At 39.4% G+C, this 14,689-nt stretch overlaps 1 protein-coding gene across 1 annotated transcript in view; it reads left to right on the top strand.

Annotated features, from left to right (window-relative positions):
- Positions 1-14,689, top strand: part of WDPCP (WD repeat containing planar cell polarity effector) — a 296,203-nt gene that overhangs the window by 145,107 nt on the left and 136,407 nt on the right. The gene's annotated exons all lie outside the window — the stretch shown is intronic.

Genomic DNA, 14,689 nt, shown 5'->3' on the forward strand with positions numbered 1-14,689 from the left:
CTGTTGAGCATGACCATGGAGTAGCTGTTGTTGTTTAGTCCCTAAGTCCTGTACTACTCTTCTGCAGCCCCATGGACTATAGCTCAGCAGGCTCCTCTGTCCATGGGATTTCCTAGGCAGGAATACTGGAGTGGGTTGCCATTTCTTCCTCCAGGGGATCGTCCCATCGCAGGGATCAAACCCATGTCTCCTGCATTGTCAGGTGAATTTTTTACCACTGAGTCACCTGGGAAGCCCTGACCATGGAGTAAGCACTGTATTTCATGCCAGAGGATATGAATACAGAGCTTTCCCTGCCTGCAAGGATCTTAGTGTCTACCAGTGAGAGACAAATATGAAAACACATGCATACACTAAAGTGTTAAAGTGCTGTGGATAGAGTATGTGTTAGCTGTACAGGAGCCAGTGGGAAGTGATTGTTTCTACCTAGAGAGATAATAAGGGGGGAACTTTCAAAGAGGATTTACAACTTGCTCAAGGCTGGTACACAATTTTACTTTTTTTTGTTACTATCCTAAGTTTCATATCAAAATTGTATTAGCCTGTGGAGTGATTTGACTAGCTTTTCTCTTTTCTCCTCTCTGAAACAGTACCAAAAGAAATTATATGATACTTGAATGTTTGGTAAAACACATAAAAGCGTCTGGGTGTGCTGTCTTTCAAGGAAGATGGATTTAGTTTTTATCACTGATTCCAGTTTTCAACAGTTGTTTTTTCAGGAATTCTGTTTTTCCCTTGAGTCATTTTCCTTATTTTGTGTTTTTGGAAAATTATCCATCCTGTTTAAGTATTTGAATAGATTTTCATTAAGTTTTATATGATATTTGTACTTGATTTTTACTTATCACCACTGACTGCATAGCTAATGTCCCCTTTTTTATCTTGATATATTAAGATGGATAATAATATATATATTTTTTGTCAAGTAGCTTCTGTCTTAGATTTGGTCCTTTCAATCTGTCAAAATTAAATTGTTGGAAAAATTAATATTTTTTTTTCAGAACCTCATGTGAACTTCTATATGCAAAAAAGTGAATGTCTTTTGGAATAATTATCTGGGGAAATAATTGTTTCTTTCTGTGTGTATGAAGACAGTCTTAACCATGAATTGTAGCATATTTTTTAGGAAAACATGAACTAAAACTACTAGTCTATAAAGGTAATATTCAGGCATATCTCTTTAAATATTTTTCACTAGCAACCAATAGACTTCTTACGCTAATCTTCAGAATAAGAGATACAATATACTCTTAAACCCTAAAAGTCAGACTACAAAAGTAACAACTAAAGAAGAAATTTAATCTTTGTATCTATTAAATGACAATTAAAAAAAAAATCATTTCCCATCCAAGTTCAGTCAGAAAAGATAATAAGCTTTTATTTGGACTGTGGCAAGATCCTACAGTAGTGGTTCCTAGCCTTGGCAACACATTACAGTCACCTACAGAGCTTTTACAAAGGGACCCACCCAGACCAGTTACATCAGAATCTCCAGAGGGGGAGGCAGCATCAGTATTCTTTTACAGGTTCCCTAGGTGATTCTCATGTGCATCCAAGTTGAGAAGCACTGCTTTACAACAAACTAAAAAAATTGTTTAAAGCCATCCCTTTTGCATAACAGACCATGGAAAGGATAAAGCCCACATACTGAACCAAATGAGTGTTCTAATAGTAGACTCTAAGTAGAAAATTGGCTTACCAAGCAGCTGGAAAAAAAAAAACAAGGAAACAAAGGAAACATAGAAATAAGCTCTCTATGACTGAATTATCTGTCTTTCAGAGGAGGAACATTTTTTAATTTATTTTATGGATATTAGAAAACTGCAGGTCTAATTGCATACCACAGAGCTCTAAACAACAGTATATATCTTAATTAGACACATAGAACAAGAGAGATTTTTGTTGTCTAGGAAAAAAAATTGTTTTGAAAAATATGCAATAAATAGGATGAAGAAAAACATTTTTATCTATAAAATTCATTTAAAAATAGCTTTCTGTGGTATTTGTGTTTATTATCATACATAACATGATAGTCCTTTTTATTTAATATAGGACTTCCCTGTAGCTCAAACATAAACAATCTGCCTGCAGTGCAGGAGACCAGGGTTCAATCCCTGGGTTGGGAAGATGCCCTGGAGAAGGGAGTGGCAATCCACTGCAGTATTCTTGCTTGGAGAATTCCATGGACAGAGAAGCCTGACAGGCTACACAAAGAGTCGGACACAACTGAGTGACTAACACACACATGCTTAAGATCCCCTGGAGTAGGAAATGGCAACCCACTCTAGTATTCTTGCCTGGAAAGTTCTATGGACAGAGGAGTGCAACAGGCTGCAGTCCATGGGGTCGCAAAGAGTTGGACATGATTGAGTGGCTGAGCACATTCTTTATATTTACTTTTGGAAAAAGTAATTGCTATCATCTTAGAAATATTTAATTCATTAGCTTTGTCAACCCACTCCAGTACTCTTGCCTGGAAAATCCCATGGACAGAGGAGCCTGGTAGGCTGCAGTCCATGAGGTTGCTAAGAGTTAGACACAACTGAGCGACTTCACTTTCACTTTTCACTTTCATGCATTGGAGGAGGAAATGGCAACCCACTCCAGTGTTCTTGTCTGGAGAATCCCAGGGACGGGGGAGCCTGGTGGGCTGCCGTCTATGGGGTCTCACAGAGTCGGACACGACTGAAGCGACTTAGCAGCAGCAGCAGCAGCAGCTTTGTCAAAAATGTGATGACAACCCAACTTACTTTTCTCTTACCTTATTTGAGTAGATATTTTAACTTTTCAGCTATAAGCATTTGATAAAGCTTTCTGAGTATGGCAATAATTTCAAGATACCTTATTCAGAAAAGGCCACTTGAATCTCTTTAACCAAATTAATAAAAAACATATTAGCAGAGCTGTTAAACCTTAAAACATGTCAAGGAATGATTTAGAGGAGCAGCCAATTGATGAGAAAGTAAAAATGTGACCAGCTCTTAATACAGTGTAATTTGATAAAAGAAGCATTCAGAAAGCATTACATATGCATTCAACTGAAAAGCGAGACTATTTCAGAGACATCTCTTCCAAAGGGATGTATATACTGTGTTATTTTTCAACTAAATAACCAAGATTTTCTATCTTAGGGATGATGGGGTTGTTTTAATCTCTTTATTATAAAGTACAGTAAGGAAAACCATAGAGACAAGATATATAATTTAATGATCTTTCACTAAAGAAACACCCCTGTAACCACACTCAGGTCAAGAAATAGACTTGCCTAGGCACCAGAAATAGTGCCAGGTACTTTATTTTAATCGCAACCCTTTCCTAGTCCCCCGAAGTATCCTCTGTTGTGACTTTTACACTTTTTCTCATATATCACCTAAGTGTGTATCTCACAAAACTGCAGTTTAATATTATCTATTTAAAACATGCTAATGTGTCTTCTATTTATTTATTTTTGGCTACACTGGGTCTTTGTTGCTATGTGGGACTTTCTCTAGTTTTGGGGAGCAGGGACTACTCCCTAACTGCAGTGAGGCAGACTTCTCACTGAGATAGCTTCTCTTGTTGCAGAGCATGGGCTCTAGAGCCTGTGGGCTTCGGTTAGTCGTGGCATGCAGGCTCTAGAGCACCGACCGGCTCAACAGTTGTGGTGCACAGGCTTATTTGCCTTGCAGCATGTGGAATCTTACCAGTCCCATGTCCTCTGCATTGACAGGCTAATTCTTAACCACTGGACCATCAGGGAAGTCCTAAAACATGTTAATGTGTCTTTGAAATCTCTTTTAGTCTACAGTTTCCTGATCCATCCTCTTTAAAAATTTTTTCATTGAAAGTTATCTGTTGAAACTGTAGTGTCCCACAGTCTGGATTTTGTTGTTCCCATTATCATGATGTGGTTCAGCATGCTTCTTTGTCTTTTGAAAATTCTTCAAGTTAGTGGTCAGTTTTGGCAAGACTATGTGTGAAAGAGTGTTTTTTAATTGGAAAAATTGTGATATCTAATGACATTATTTTTTAATTAGTTGGATTACTTTTATAATGAGACACTTCTACTCATCTCCTACATGTTTTCCCAGTAGCTGGATTCATATAGTGTAATCAGGATAAGTGTCTGTTTCTTTTATTTACTAGTTTTCAAGATTGGATTGGTTCCCTGTCACTCCTGAAGGTAATCAATTAATTCATGGATTTAGACCTATTTGACTTAATGGGTTTCATAAATTGTAATTGTTATCCTTTTGGAAGCACAGATTCTTTAACTAGAGCAATGGGATTCTCTTCAAGTTGGCTTCTCTTCTTGTCATTACCTTAGTAATCTTGGGTAGCTTCCCTCTGGTATAAAAATATAGTCCATGGTTATCTTGTGCATTTCCTGCTGCAAACATGGAATTCTTAATTTATTCAATAAGGTCTGGTTTCTGAATCACTAAAGAAATGAAAGAGGAAATAAAAAAATTAAATGATATATTTTTTGAGAGACAAATGAAAAAGAAAGCAAGATTATCCAAAATGTATGGGATGCACCAAAAGCAGTTCTTAGAGGGAAGTTTATAGGGATCACAAGCTTACCTCAGGAAACCAGAAAGATCTAAAGTGAATGACCTAACCCTATGCCTAAAACAACTAGAGAAAGAAGAACAAACAAAACCCCAAGTTAGTATAAGGAAAGAAATTACAAAGATCAGGGCAGAAATCAATGAAATAAAGACTAAAACCAATAGAAAAGATCAACAACACTAAAAGCTAGTTCTTTGAAGATATGCAAACCTGATAAATCTTTAGCCAGACTCATCAAGAAAAAAAGGGAGAGGGCCCAAATCAAAATCAGAAATGAAAAAGAAGTTAGGACAGAAACACAAAGGAACATAAGAAACTACTGCAAGGAACTACATGCCAATGAACTGGTACAACCTACAAGAACTGGAAAGATTCTTAGAAGAGTACAGTCTCGGAAGACTGAACCAGAAATAGAAAATATGAAAACATCAATTACCAGTACTGATTCTGAATCAGTAATTTAAAAACTCCCAACATACAAAAGTCCAGGAACAGATGACTTCATAGGTGAACTCTACCAAACATTTAAAGAGTTAACACCTATCCTGAAACTATTCTAAAATATTGCAGAGGATGGAACATTTCTGAACTCATTCTATATGGCCACCATCACCCAGATAGCAAAACCAAAGATATGAAAAAAATTACAGACATACATCACCGATGAACATAGATCGAAAAATCATTGGCAAAATACTAGCAAACTGACTCCAATAATACATTAAAAGAACCATACACCTTGATCAAGTGAGATTTATCCCAGGGATACAAGGATTTTTGAATATACACCAATCAATGTGATACACTGCATTAACAAATTGAAGAATAAGAACTATATGATTATCTCAGTAGATAAAGTAAAAGCTTTTGAGAAAATTCAACATCCATTTATGATTAAAAAAAAAAAACTCAAGAAAGTAGGTACTAAAGAAACATGTGTGCATGCTCAGTTGTGTGACTCTTTGCGACTCCATGGATGGTAGCCCACCTGGCTCCTCTGTCCATAGGATTTTCCCAGGAAGAATAGTTGAGTGGGTTACCATTTCCTTCTCCAATTAAGGAAACATATCTTATCATAATAAAGGTCATATATGACAAACACAGCTAACATCATACTCAATAGTGAAAATCTGAAAGCATTCCTTTTAGGATCAGGAAAAAGACAGGATGCCCACTCTTGCCACTTTTATTCAACATAGTTTTGGAAGTCCTACCTATGGCAGTCAGAGAAGAAAAAGAAAGAAAAGGAATCCATGTTGGAAAAGAAAAGGTAAAAGTGTCTCTGTTTGCTGTTGACCTGATACTATATAAGAGAACCCTAAAGATGCTACCAGAAATCTACTAGACTCCTCAATGAATCTGGTAAAATCGCTGGATACAAAATTAATACAGAAATCTCTTGCATACCTGTACACTGACAACAGAAGTTCACAAAGAGAAATTAAGGAAACAATACCGTTTACCATTAAGTGAAAGTTGCTTAGTTGTGTCCTACTCTTGGCAACCCCATGGACTGTAGCCTGCCAGGCTCCTCTGTCCATGGAATTCTCCAGGTCAGAATACTGGAGTGGGTAGCCATTACCTTCTCCAGGGGATCTTCCCAACCCAGGGATTGAACCCAGGTCAGTCATATTGCAAGTGGATTCTTTTCCTTCTGAGCCACCTGGGAAGCCCAAGAATACTGGAGTGGGTAGCCTATCCCCTTTTCAGGGTATCTTCCTGACCCAGGAATCGAAATGGAGTCTCCTACATTGTAGGCAGATTCTTTACCAGCTGAGCTACCAGGGAAGCCCACCAATGAATCAAAAAGAATAAAATACATAAGGGGGCAAAAGACATGTACTCAGAAAACTATAAGATACTTATGAAAGAAATCAAAGATGACACAAACAGATAAAGAGATATACTATGTTCTTGGATTGGAAGAATCAATATTGTCAAAATAATTCTACTATACAAGGCAATCTACAGATTCAGTGCAATTTCTATCAGAATTTTTCACAGAATTAGAATAAAACTTTTTTACAGTTTGTATGCAATGGAAACACAAAAGATCACAAATAGCCAAATCAGTCTTGAGGAAAAAAAGCGGAGCTGAAGAAATCAGGCGCCCTGACATCAGACTATACTACAAAGCTACAGTAATCAAAAGAGTTTGGTATAGGCACAGAAACAGATATATGGGTCAGTGGAACAGGAGAGAAAGCCCAGAAATAAACCCACGTTCGTATGGTCAATTAACCTGCAGCAAAGGAGGCAAGACTATACAATGGAGAAAAGACAGTGTCTTCAGTAAGTGGTGCTGGGAAAACTGGACAGCTAATCTAAAAGAATAAAATTAGAACATTCTTTAACACCATATACAAGAATAAAATAAAAGTGGATAAAAGACCTAGATGTAAGAATAGAAACTGTAAAACTCCTAGAGGAAAACATAGGCAGAACACTCTGACATAATTGCAGTAATATTTTTTGGGGGGAAATCTGTCTCCTCGAGTACTGAAAATAAAAACAAAAGCATGCAAATGGTACCTTATTAAACTTAAAAGCTTTTTCACAGCAAAGGAGACCTTTCACCAGTGGACTGGGAGAAGACATTTGCATACTATGCTACCAAGGGATTAATTTCCAAAATATGTAGATAGCTCATCCCTGCAGTTTAATATCAGAAAAAAATCCAAACCAATCAGAAAATGGGCAGAAGAGATACATGTTTCTCCAAAGGAGACATACAGATGGCCAATAGGCACATGAAAAGATGCTCAGCATCACTAATTATTAGAGAAATGCAAATCAAAACTACAATGAGGTATGACCTCACACCTGTCAGAATGCCCCTCATTAAAAAGTCTACAAATAACAAATGCTAGAGAGGGTGTGGAGAAAAAGGAACTCTCCTACACTGTTGGAGGGAATATAAGTTGGAACAACCACTATGGAAAACAGTATGTAAGTCTCTCAGAAAGCTAAAAGTAGAGTTACCATATGATCCTGATATCCCATGCCTGGGCATATATCCTGAGAAAACTAATTAGAAAAGATACATGTACCCCAGTGTTCATAGCCACACTGTTTACAATAGCTAAGACATGGAAAGCAACCTAAATGTCCATCAACAGATGAATGGAAAACAAGTTGTAGTATATGCATGCGTATACACACACACACACACACACACACACACACATATGTATGTTGTGTGTGTGTGTGTGTGTGTGTGTATATATATATATATATATAAATATATGAATGTATGTATAATGGAGTGTTATTCAGCCATAAAAAGGAGTGAAAACATTTGCAACAATGTATATAGACCTAGAGAATAGGGTTGTTGTTGTTCAGTCCCCCAGTCATGTCTGACTCTTTGTGACCCCATGAACTGCAGCAGCCCAGGCCTCCCTGTCCCTCACCATCTCCTGGAGTTTGCCCAAGTTCATGTTCATTGCATCGGAGATGCCGTCCAGTCATCTCATCCTCTGACATCCTCTTCTCCTTCAGCCCTCAATCTTTTCCAGCTACAGGGACTTTACCAAAGAGTCATCTGTTCGCATCATATGACCAAAATACTGGAGCTTCAGCGTCAGCATCAGTCCTTCCAGTGAATACTCAGGGTTGATCTCCCTTAAGATTGACTGGTTTCATCTCCTTGCTGTCCAAGGGATTTTCAGGAATCTTCTCCAGCAGCACAGTTTGAAGGCATCAGTCATCAATTCTTCGGTGTTCTGCCTTCTATATGGTTCAGTTCTCACAACTGTACATGACCACTGGGAAGACCATCAGCTCAGTTCAGTTCAGTTCAGTTGCTCAGTCTTGTCTGACTCTTTGCCATCCCATGGACTTCAGCACGCCAGGCCTCCCTGTTCATCACCAGCTCCTGGAGTTTACCCAGACTCATCTCCATTGAGTCAGTGATGCCATCCAACCATCTCATCCTCTGTCGTCCCCTTTTCCTCCTGCCTTCAATCTTTCCCAGCATCAGGGTTTTCTCAAATGAGTCAGTTCTTCCCATCAGGTGGCCAAAGTATTGGAGTTTCAGCTTCAACATCAGTCCTTCCAATGAATATTCAGGACTGATCTCTTTTAGGATGGACTGGTTGGGTCTCCTTGCAGTCCAAGGGACTCTCAAGAGTCTTCTCCAACACCACAGTTCAAAAGTATCAATTCTTTGGCACTCAGCTTACTTTATTGTCCAACTCTCATGTCCACACATGACTATTGGAAAAACCATAGCCTTGACTAGATGGACCTTTGTTGACAAAGTAATGTCTTTGCTTTTTAATATGCTGTTCAGGTTGGTCATAACTTTTCTTCCAAGTAGTAAGCGTCTTTTAATTTCATGGCTGCAATCACCATCTGCAGTGATTTTGGAGCCCCCCAAAATAAAATCTGTCACTGTTTCTCCATCTATTTGCCATGAAGTGATGAGACCTGAAGCTGTGATCTTAGTTTTCTCAATGTTGAGCTTTAAGCCAACTTTTTCACTTTCATCAAGAGGCTCTTTAGTTCTTCTTCACTTTCTGCCATAAATGTGGTGTCATCTGCATATCTGAGGTTATTGATATTTCTTCTGGCAATCTTGGTTCCAGCTTGTGCTTCATCTAGCCCAGCATTTCTCATGATATACTCTGCATTTAAGTTAAATAAGCAGGGTGACAGTGTACAGCCCTGTATATCATTCTATATTCCTTTTTCTATTTGGAACCAGTCTGTTGTTCCATGTCCAGCTCTAACTGTTGCTTCCTGACCTGCATACAGGTTTCTCAAGAGGCAGGTCAGGTGGTCTGGTATTCCCATCTCTTGAAGAATTTTCCGCAGTTTTTTGTGATCCACACAGTCAAAGGCTTTGGCATAGTCAATAAAGCAGAAATAGATGTTTTTCTGGAACTCTCTTGCTTTATCAACGATCCAGTGAATGTTAGCAATTCGATCTCTGGTTCCTCTGCCTTTTCTAAAACTAGCTTGAACATCTGGAAGTTCATGGTTCACATATTGCTGAAGCCTGCTTGGAGAATTTTGAGTATTACTTTACTAGTGTGTGAGATGAGGGCAATTGTGCAGTAGTTTGAGCATTCTTTGGCATTACTTTTCTTAGGGATTGGAATGAAAACTGACTTTTTCTAGTCCTGTGGCCACTGCTGAGTTTTCCAAATGTGCTGGCATATTGAGTGCAGCACTTTCACAGCATCATCTTTCAGGATTTGAAATAGCTCAACTGGAATCCCATCCCCTCCAATAGTTTTGTTCTTAGTGATGCTTCCTAAGGCCCACTTGACTTCACATTCCAGGATGTCTGGCTGTAGGTGAGTGATCACATCATCATGATTATTTGGGTTGTGAAGATCTTTTTTGTACATTTCTTCTGTGTATTCTTTCTACCTCTTCTTAATATCTTCTGCTTCTGTTTGGTCCCTACCATTTCTGTCCTTTATTGAGCCCATCATTGCATGATATGTTCCCTTGGTATCTCTAATTTTCTTGAAGAGATCTGTTGTCTTTCCCATTCTGTTGTTTTTCTCTATTTCTTTGCACTGATCACTGAGGAAGGCTTTCTTATCTCTCCTGGCTATTCTTTGTGACTCAGCATTCAAATGGGTATATCTTCCCTTTCTCCTTTGCTTTTTGCTTCCCTTCTTTTCACAGCTATTTGTAAGGCCTCCTGAGACAGCCATTTTGCTTTTTTTGCATTTCTTTTTCTTGGGGATGATCTTGATCCCTGTCTCCTGTACAGTGTCATGAACCTCCATCCATAGTTCATCAGGCAGTCTGTCTGTCAGATGTAGTCCCTTAAGTCTATTTCTCATTTCTACTCTGTAATCCTAAGGGATTTCATTAAAGTCATACCTGAATGGTCTAGTGGTTTCCCCCACTTTCTTCAATTTAAGTCTGAATTTGGCAATAAGGAGTTCATGATCTGAGCCACAGTCAGCTCCCAGTCTTGTTTTTGGTGACTGTATAGAGCTTCTACATCTTTGGCTGCAAAGAACATAATAAGTCTGATTTTGGTGTTGGCCATGTGGTGATGGCCATGTTTATAGAGTATTCTCTTGTGTTGTTGGAAGAGGGTGTTTGTTATTACCAGTGCATTCTCTTGGCAAAACTCTGTTAGCCTTTGCCCTGCTTCATTCTATATTCCAAGGCCAAATTTTGCCTGTTACTCCAGGTGTTTCTAGACTTCCTACTTTTGCATTCCAGTCCCCTATAATGAAATGGGGAAGACCATAGCCTTGACTATATGGACCTTTGTTGGCAGAGTAATGTCTCTGCTTTTCAGCACACTGTCTAGGTTTGTCATCGCTTTCCCTCCAAGAGGCAATCATCTCTGATTTCATGGCTGCAGTCACTGTCCATAGTGATTTTGGAACCAAGAAGACGAAATATGTCAGTACCTGCACCTTTTCCCCTTCTATTTGCCATGCAGTAATGAGGCTACATGCCTTGTTAGTTTTTTAATATTTAGTCTTAAGCCGGCTTTTCCACTCTCCTCCTTCACCCTCAGAAAGAGGCTATTTAGTTCCTCTTGATTTTCTCCCGTTAGAGTGGTATCATTCGCATATCTGAGGTTGTTGGTGTTTCTTCCGCTTATCTTGATCCCAGTTTGTAACTTAGGCAGCCCAGCATTTCTCATGATGTGCTCAGAATACAGGTTAGACAGACAGGGTGGCAGCAGACAGCCCTGTCACACTCCTTTCTCAATCTTGAACCTGGATGCGGGTCGAGAAGCAACAATTAAAACCCTGTATGGAACAATTGATTGCTTTAAGATCGAGAGAGTGGAATAAGTCAGAAAAAGACAAATACTCTATATTAACATTTATATGTGAAATCTAATAAATAAAATAAATTAATATTGCAAAACAGAAGCAGACTTACAGATATAGAGAACAAACTAATGGTTACCAATGGAGAGAGAGAGAGACGGAGCGGGGGCAAAATAGAGATAGCACATTAAGAGATAGGGAAATACGGCTATTATTTTACAATAACTTTAAATGGAGGACAATCTATAAAAATACTGTATCAGTATATAATATTGTTAATCAACTGTACTTCAACAGATAAATATAAATCAACTGTTGCTTTATTTAAAATCAGAATTTGATATTCCATCTGACCTTGGCTAGCTTTTTAGAAGTATTTGGGATTAGGAGTGGAGGAGAAGGGGGTTGGGTATGATGGACTTTCACCTTGGGAGGTATAAGACAGACAGCCTTTGTGGGTGAAGAGTGTGGATTTCAGGTAAAGGATATGAAAGAAGTTGTTGAAAGATAAGCTGAGGCATACTAAAATTTTTCAGAGTTTGAGCAAATCAATTCTGGGGGGCCATGCCAAGCTGAAAGTGGTTAGGAACACTCTACTAATATGAGACAGGGGAAAGATTGAGAAAGAAAGTACAGAAGCAGAGAAAGGAAATTATTTGATTGGCTATAGTTTAAAGCTTAATTGGCTGTTGTAATTGGTTATCTTTCGTATTTTGATTTTGTACATTGAGGCATTTATAGATTTAGGTTTTGGTTTGCTTTCTTGGGCCACAATGGCATTAGGGATTCATCAGTCGAATGGCCTCCTTGTTTAACAGATTTCAGAGCTGGGAAAATGCAGCTTTAGTTTGACCTCAGAATAGAGTAATGAGAAGACACTGTAGGAGATAATGCTAGGATTTGCAAGGCAGACCATGTTCCTCCTTTGCTTTTGGCTTCTCATCTTGTTTAGAGAAAAAGCCAAAGTCCCCGTAGGGCCTACAAGCTACTTCACAATCTTCCGCCTCCTCCAATTCCCACTGTTCTTCCTTGCTCCATTTTCTGTAGCCATGTTGCTCTCCCATTATTTCTTCTTCAGGCCAAGAGTGCTACCTTAGCATGTCTGCTTCCTCTGCCTGGAGCCCTCTTCTCCAGGTGACTGCACGCCTTCACTTCTTCACTTCTTTCCGGTCAACTTTACAAGAGAGGCCTGTCCTGACTTCTGTTGCCTCCCCTTCCCATTCTTCCGAGTACTTAGAAGGTACACATATAGAGTCGCTAACATACTGTGTATGTTTGCTTGTGAATTGTTAACCTTATCTTCAGCCATTAGAGTGTATGTTCTCTGAGGATGAGGACCTCACTGCTCTATCTCCACCAGTGCCAAGACCTGTGCCTGGCATGTAGCTCATACTCAAGCATTTATTAGACAAAAAGGAAAAGTGAGAGCAGGACAGTGAGTGTGAGGGAGGGAAAGAGTTAGATATGGATCCTATGTGGTTTTGAATACCAGGCAGGGGAATGAAACTTTAATTCATTAGTTGTATGTGTGTTAGTTGCTCAGTCATGTTCCACTCTTTGCGACCCCATGGACTGGAGCCTGTTAGGCTCCTCTGTGCATGGGGTTCTCCAGGCAAGAATACTGGAGTGGGTTGTCATTCTCTTCTCCAGGGGATCTTCCCAACCCAGGGATCAAACCCGAGTCTCCCACATTGCAGGCAGATTCTTTACCATCTGAGCCACCGGGGAAGCAAAATTGTGTTAACAGTTAAAAGGTTCAAACAAGGGAATGACAGCAGGAACATTTAGTTTAGGAAGATTAGTTTGATAATAATGTTTAGGATGGATTTTAAAAAATTCACATCAACCCCCATTCCATCCCCAAGGCAGCACTATGTAACAAAGCTGTGTGCTCTTAAAAAAAAAAAAAAAAATGGAATAATTCGACTCTCAAGAAACTGCTAAACTAATTGCCAAAATGGCTAAAAGCATATTCCCTTCCTGTACTTCTTCCCCTAGTTTGCCTAGTTTCCCTACTGTAATACATTGTCAAATCCTGGAACATGACCTTGGTATAATACTACTAACTCAGATACTGGCCTTAACAGTTGGATTTCGTCAGATTTTGCGTGAACTTCTGCGAGTGCACGAACACACCTGCAGAGTTCTGTGAAATTCTGTCTCTTGTAGACATGTGCTTAGTAATGTTTCTAAATCTAATTTTGAGGTTTTCAGCAGTGTTAGAAATGATCTCAGATACCACTCTGCAGATTTTTGCCCCCCCCACATTTACATATGAATAAGGTGAATGGCCTGCTTTATTCCTTTATTCTTCTTGTTGCCTTTCCCTTCCACACTAGAAATGCTTTTCAAATTTTGCCTCGCTAGTATTATAAGAACTTCCCTGGTGGCTCAGATGGTAAAGTGTCTGCCTACAATGTGGGAGACCCGGGTTCGATCCCTGGGTTGGGAAGATCCTCTGGAGAAGGAAATGGCAACCCACTCCAGTACTCTTGCCTGGAAAATCCCATGGCTGGAGGAGCGTGCTAGGCTACATACAGTCCATGGGTCACAAAGAGTTGGACACGACTGAGCAACTTCACTTCACTTCACTTCAGTATTATAAATCATATTACTCACCAGGTCTTTTCTTAATTTTAAAACTAGTACATAACCTTATTTTTTTCTGTTGATCATTGACCTACTTAACAATCCTTCATATCTTTTCTGACCATAAAATCAGTGGTAGAAGAATCCGCCTGCCAGTACAGGAGACACAGTTCAATCCCTGTGTCAGGAAAATCCCCTGGAGAAGGAAATGATAACCCACTCCTAGAAAATCCCATGGATAGAGGAGCCTGGCAGGCTACAGTCCATGGGGTTGCAAAAGAGTCTGACATGACTTAGCAACTAAACAACAACAGAACATATTTCTACAGGAATGTTAACAGGGTTCTAAAGTTTTTTCCTTTGCCTACCCTGCCCTGCTTGTGAGAAACACGCTCACCAGCCCAAATCCAAAGAATGGAAGTGATTTAATGATTGTCTTGCAAGATCTGGTGTCTGATGGGCAGGCATACCCAGAGTCATTAACAGGGAGGATCTTATCTCTAGAATGCAAGTCCCTCCCCCAGTTCCTCTTTGGCTGAGTACCAAGGGGCAAACGGTCTTCCTGGATGTCACCTAGGTTTGTTCCCTCCCTCTTTATGATCTCCTCCCACCACCCCGCTACGTCTTATTTCCTCCTTTTCTGTGTACCTGTTCCAGTTCTTAGGTCTTGAATTCACCAGTAGCCTGAACCCGCACGAAAATCCTAGATATCTCACTCTCCCTTTGTTTGCCCAGACTTTCTCGTTTTGTATCTGCTATTGGCTATTACATCAGCAAGCTGTCACTCG

The sequence above is a fragment of the Dama dama genome, chromosome 11 (genome assembly GCF_033118175.1).
Source record: "Dama dama isolate Ldn47 chromosome 11, ASM3311817v1, whole genome shotgun sequence".
In the NCBI taxonomy this organism is placed as follows: domain Eukaryota; kingdom Metazoa; phylum Chordata; class Mammalia; order Artiodactyla; family Cervidae; genus Dama; species Dama dama.